We start from the raw sequence: 6,100 nt of genomic DNA, 5'->3' as shown, positions 1-6,100 counted from the left end.
ATTGAACGAAATCGCTCGCATCGCTCGATTTTCAAGGTGAGGTATCTGAAGCATAATCAACAGGTACAGAGAAACATCAGCTGTGATTGACAAACCCAGGACTGGAAGACCCAAAAAGCTCTCTAACAAGGATGAGCGATACTTGAAGATAATATCCTTAAAGAATAGAAAGAAGACAAGCGTTGAATTGACAACAGAACTGACGGAAGGCACAGGTCCTCAACTCCTTGGCAATCGTATGGTTTTTTTGGTTTATCTATTTTCTGTGCGATGACACTACAAGCTTTTTATCCGCGGTGGGTGTGGATTCATTAAGTCTTTATTACCAAGCAGTTCCTTAGCCTTTCGCTCAAAAAATGAATGTTGCTTGTTTTTGTATATTTCATGATCGGTAATTAAATGTCTTTGTAATTTGGAGGGTTTCAAACATTCACTGGACAGTACCTGTGCACAGATGACACCCTGCGGTTGAGCTATGTCTCCACTTCCAGTGCAAATAAAACCGAAATTCCTCTGGCTATTGACTTTATAATGCATCTTAATTGCTGTGGAATGGTTTTCAATCACTGAAGAGATGTTTTAATTTGTTACAAATTGAACATACTTTTCATGTAAATGTGCCATACTTTAGTCATGAACAAATATTTGAAATGAAGTGCTTTTGTTTTTTATAAGCAATCAGACATTGTGTATTTTGGTCTTTGTCATATTAATTTAGTGGCTGTTCACTAAAGGCTTGTGTTTAACATGTATTCTCTAACATGAGTGATCTTGTATTAAGTGTATGGGCCAATACTTTTGTCTACCACTGTAAATACACAATACTCAAACAGCTGTATTCACTGAATAGTTAAACCTGAAGACTGAATATTGTCTTTTAATTTATTGTTTCTATTAATATTTCTAAATACTTTAAAACAGGTAGTTCTACGTACTACACAAGTGGTTCATTCAAAATAAAGTCCACACCTAAACTAGTTACTGTACAAACATACACTACAAATTTCAAAAACTAGATGAACCATCTTAAATACAAACTCGGGCCGGCTTGAAAGTTCTCGGTTTGTTTGCCTTCCCTCAGGAAATCTGTAACACTTCCTCTGCAGTGCCTTTGCTGCAATCTCGTCAGTCATTAGAGGAAGCAGCTGATTGGACACTGATGGGAAAGGCGGCCTTGAAGGGAGACAGTTTCTCTCTCCAGGTGATCTGAAAGCATAGCCTGCAAACAAAGATTTGAGTGTAGTACCAGATGTTTTAAATTAAGTGTTTGTTAAAATATGTATTTCTTTCAAAACTACACATTGCTAGTGAACTGATGTGCAATAAATATATGGACTTATTTAGTTAAAATAATTTTAAGCATCTCTTAAGAACCCCCCCCCCCCCCCCTTACAAACCTGGGGGAGTAAGGTTTAAGACACGCCAGTAATTCTCCGATTGTAATCTGACAAGACCCACTGAAAAGTGAAGCTACACAGATGAGTCACTCTGAGTCACAGCCTTCTGATGTCAGCAATCCTCTCTCTCCTGTGAGGAGGGGGTGCTATCCAAGCACTTAACAAGTACCAGAGCTATATTTAGCAGCTCTTTGACAGCATCAACTTAAAATTACTGTAAAACAACAGCCCTGAGCTTCACACAGAGGTAGAATGAACTAGACTAACATCAGCCACACAGTGTGCTGCTCTGAATGGAGAGGCGAGTCAAAAAGAGCAGAGAAAGGTTGGACTGCTAGACCAGAACTCAAAAGTTATGAGTTCTGAAGGTTCAGGGGACTATTCCTGGAATATCTTATCTAAGGTGACAGTAGGTAGTTCAAGATTAATTGAGGTGAAACTGTAACTCTGGTGCCACTTAGAAATGCAAACTACTGACCACATCTTCAATTAAAATGAACAGAAGGCTTGTCTTTGCTATATTATAATGTGCTTAATTAGAGTAACTGTAGGTAACAGAATAGTTCCCTGAATCCCGCTTTGCACATCGATTAGCTTCCAGCGGTCTCAGCTGTGCACTTTTTCAAAACCATGTTTCTGTTTTAAACCACGACAGCTGTTGCTGCTCTAGGTTAAAGACATCTCTGTTTGAAAGCCACGCCTTCAAGGAGATCTGGTACTGCTTTACTTCCTGGGTTATTTCACACCAGCAGTGTCTCCTGGGTCATGTTACTGGCTGAAAGCATGCCAGTCAAAATGGGAAGCAGCTGATTGGTTACTGACAGCCAATAAAGGGGTGGGGACGATTTTGCCCTCCAGGTAATCCAAGATGTGCAAGACAGTCATGACTACCCGTAAATGCACAGATACCCATTTCCACATGTTGCTTCTCAAGCATAAGAACATAAGAAAGCTTACAAACGAGAGGAGCCCATTCGGCCCATCTTGCTCGTTTGGTTGTTAGTAGCTTATTGATCCCAAAATCTCATCAAGCAGCTTCTTGAAGGATCCCAGGGTGTCAGCTTCAACAACATTACTGGGGAGTTGATTCCAGACCCTCACAATTCTCTGTGTAAAAAAGTGCCTCCTATTTTCTGTTCTGAATGCCCCTTTGTCTAAACTCCATTTGTGACCGCTGGTCCTTGTTTCTTTTTTCAGGCTGAAAAAGTCCCTTGGGTCGACACTGTCAATACCTTTTAGAATTTTGAATGCTTGAATTAGGTCGCCACGTAGTCTTCTTTGTTCAAGACTGAACAGATTCAATTCTTTTAGCCTGTCTGCATATGACATGCCTTTTAAGCCCGGAATAATTCTGGTCGCTCTTCTTTGCACTCTTTCTAGAGCAGCAATATCTTTTTTATAGCGAGGTGACCAGAACTGCTGGTTACCACACTCCATTCTGAGGTTTTTCCTCTAATCAGTACTTTCTGTTTTCTACATGTTAACCACTCCCTAATCCATGTACATGCGTTTCCTTGAATCCCAACTGCGTTCAGTTTGAGAATTAATCTTTTGTGTGGGACTTTGTCAAAAGCTTTCTAGAAATCTAAATAAACCATGTCATATGCTTTGCAATTATCCATTATCGATGTTGCATCCTCAAAAAAATCAAGCAAGTTAGTTAGACACGATCTCCCTTTCCTAAATCCATGTTGACTGTCTCCCAGGACCCTGTTACCATATAGGTAATTTTACATTTTGGATCTTACTATAGTCTCCATAAGTTTGCATATAATAGAAGTCAGGCTTACTGGTCTGTAGTTACCTGGTTCAGTTTTGTTTCTCTTTTTGTGGATCGGTATTACGTTTGCAATTTTCCAGTCTGTCGGTACCACCCCTCTGTCAAGAGACTGTTGCATGATCTTGGTTAGCGGTTTGTAAATTACTTCTTTCATTTCTTTGAGTATTACTGGGAGGATCTCATCCAGCCCAGGGGATTTGTTTATTTTAAGAGCTCCTAGTCCCTTTAACACTTCTGCCTTAGTTATGCTAAAGTTATTTAAAACTGGATAGGAACTGGATGACGTGTGGGGCATGTTGTCAGTATCTTCCTTTGTATAAACTTGTGAAAAGTAATCATTTAATATATTTGCAGCCTAGAACCCAGGGGAGCTACCACTGTAATCTAGAACGCGGGGGAGCTAACTCTGTAATAAAGATGTTTTTGTAGGAGTCTGAATGCTCAAGAGAAAGCTTTGAGTAACAGAGCTGAGCAACTGTGGAATCAAACAGACGCGAGGAGGCCAAAAATACTTCTATTTTATTATTTCTAGGTCATCTTTGTAAATTCACAAGTATGTCATTTTTGGGAACCCTTGCCTCTTAAACAAAAAAAAAATAGGGCACATACATCAAAACTGAATGCAGTTACATGAGGCTAAATAGTCTGTGTTAGAACATAATAGGTGTGGGAACAATTACAACCCCCTGTGACCTCGGAAGTGCAACACTACCTGAAAGCTTGCAAACAGCCTTGTATAACGCATGGGTGTATGCAGCCTGTGGAAGTCCTGCAGTTATTCTCTTAGCTAAGGTGTCACAAGGCCTGGTCACATGGTATAAGAGGCGCTGCAGCCAGTTCTGGGGCTCAGTTCAGCGTTAGAGGAGCTGCAGAGCCAGTCCTGGGGCTCAGTTCAGTTCAGAGTTAGAGGAGCTGCAGAGCCAGTCCTGGGGCTCAGTTGAGCCCACGTTTTTCACACAGGAAAAGGTATTAGGTGAGGTTTCTTGGAATGATTGTGTTAGCACCACACACTTTAATATGATGGAGAGCCTCAGAATAAGCAGTGAAGGGGCTTCAGTGTCGTCCCAGCAGTGTATCTGATGATGCTCACAGTGACCTCACACACTCTGATACAGCTGGGATTCCTGCCATGCAGCTTCACCGATTAAAACAACTGGCAGACAGACAACCAAGGAGAAATGCTGCTGCCAACTACAAATCTGCCATTCACTCACCTGACTAAACGAACATGGACAGCATAAGGCTGAATGACTGATTCGGGATTGACGTCAGACTCAAAGCAGAACATCTGTATAAATTCAAGGACCTAAAGGAAAGAACAAAGCACTTTATATAATAGATACAACCAGAGAAGACATTTCAAGTGTCTTTCTGGGAGCTTTCATCTCCGTGTTCATTTGATGGACGCTGTGGTTAATATTCTTCCAAAATTCAAACACTTATTTTGAAATAACTTAAGAGAACATGACACATTTACATTTCTCCATTTATGTAGAAAACCACTTTATCCAACTGTAACACACCCACAAGCACTCAAACAAAGAAGCACTCACACCCACAAACACTCCCACACAAGCACTCAAACAAACAAGCACTCAAACACCCACCCACACCCACTCAACCACCCACAAACAAGCACACACACCCACAAACAAGCACTCAAACACCCACCATGTATATTCTGTTAAAGAGAGAATTCCAATCCATCAGCTCTCGTCCGGTTAGCAGCTGATTGATCAAGTCAAGTCGGGTCTTAAAGGATCCCAGCGATTCAGCATCAACAAACATAATCGTAGTTGCAGTACTTTTGTGACTCCTAATTCTGAGGATTAAGTTCATGTAGTTAAATAAATTCATCAATTTAACTCACCACTCTCTGTGTAAAGAAGTGTCTCCTACCCTCTGCCCCGACTCCAACTGTGTCCTCTGCTCCTGGAAATGGCTGGGAATCCTGGTGTCTAACATAACGTTCGGTAGAAAGCGATCAAAAGATAAGACTCAAAATTCCAGCTCTGTAAAAAAAAAAAAAAAAGACTCCCACAAGAGGGCGCTATCGGCTCTCATTTGATCAGAACAGCTGGAAGGGGAGCTCGTTTCAGTGTTAAAATCGGAACATTATATAAAATACCATTACAAATCCAATACATAATGTGTGCATCTTTCACAGCTGATCATATTTACAGGGATTCTTGTGTTAGCTCTGTGTACCGTTTTAACCAGTTGGCTAAATTCAAGAATAAAATATGACCTAGCTGTTTTCTCTTTAATATTTCCCTATTATTAATGTCAGAGGTCACACAACAGTCATGTCAGTTCATGACACGTACAGGGAAAATATACAGCATAAACTATGTCATGCTAAATTCAGATAAAACATGTTATGCCAGTGGGCTCTCAGGACCAACTAAAACCACATTCTTCGGTATTGGGAGCCTTATAAAAAAGGCTACCAAAGTAGTTTTCTCCTGTTTTTCCTATGGTTATACCGTACTATGTACTGACCATAGTTTACCCTGGGCCACCATGTTTATTAATGCTTTACCACACCTCTCGGTGCTTTACAATGCTTCCCTGTGCTTTACCAGCCCTCTCGGTGCTTTACAATGCTTCCCTATGCTTTACCAGACCCCTCTGTGCTTTACAATGCTTCCCTATGCTTTACCATTATTTCGCTGTGCTTTATTACACTTAATTGTTCTTTAACTTTTATAAGAGAGTATATCGATGAAAAGCTGCTGCTTCTGGACTTATGCAGAGGATGTGTTCAATACAGGGTTAATACAAACAGCAGAGGATGTGTTCAATACAGGGTTACTGCAAACAGCAGAGGATGTGTTCAATACAGGGTTACTGCAAACAGCAGAGGATGTGTTCAATACAGGGTTACTGCAAACAGCAGAGGATGTGTTCAATACAGGGTTAC

At 40.7% G+C, this 6,100-nt stretch overlaps 1 long non-coding RNA gene across 1 annotated transcript; it reads right to left on the bottom strand.

Annotated features, from left to right (window-relative positions):
- Nucleotides 1-663: 663 nt before the first annotated feature.
- Nucleotides 664-5,431, bottom strand: LOC121307155. Its single transcript, XR_005948277.1, has 3 exons — nucleotides 5,048-5,431; nucleotides 4,392-4,483; nucleotides 664-1,219 (listed from the first exon to the last, which is right to left on the bottom strand). It is a non-coding gene; the product is annotated as an uncharacterized LOC121307155 (long non-coding RNA).
- Nucleotides 5,432-6,100: the final 669 nt, after the last annotated feature.

The sequence above is a fragment of the Polyodon spathula genome, chromosome 53 (assembly GCF_017654505.1).
Source record: "Polyodon spathula isolate WHYD16114869_AA chromosome 53, ASM1765450v1, whole genome shotgun sequence".
NCBI classification, from domain to species: Eukaryota; Metazoa; Chordata; class Actinopteri; order Acipenseriformes; family Polyodontidae; genus Polyodon; species Polyodon spathula.
This window is presented reverse-complemented; position numbering and strand designations above follow the sequence as displayed.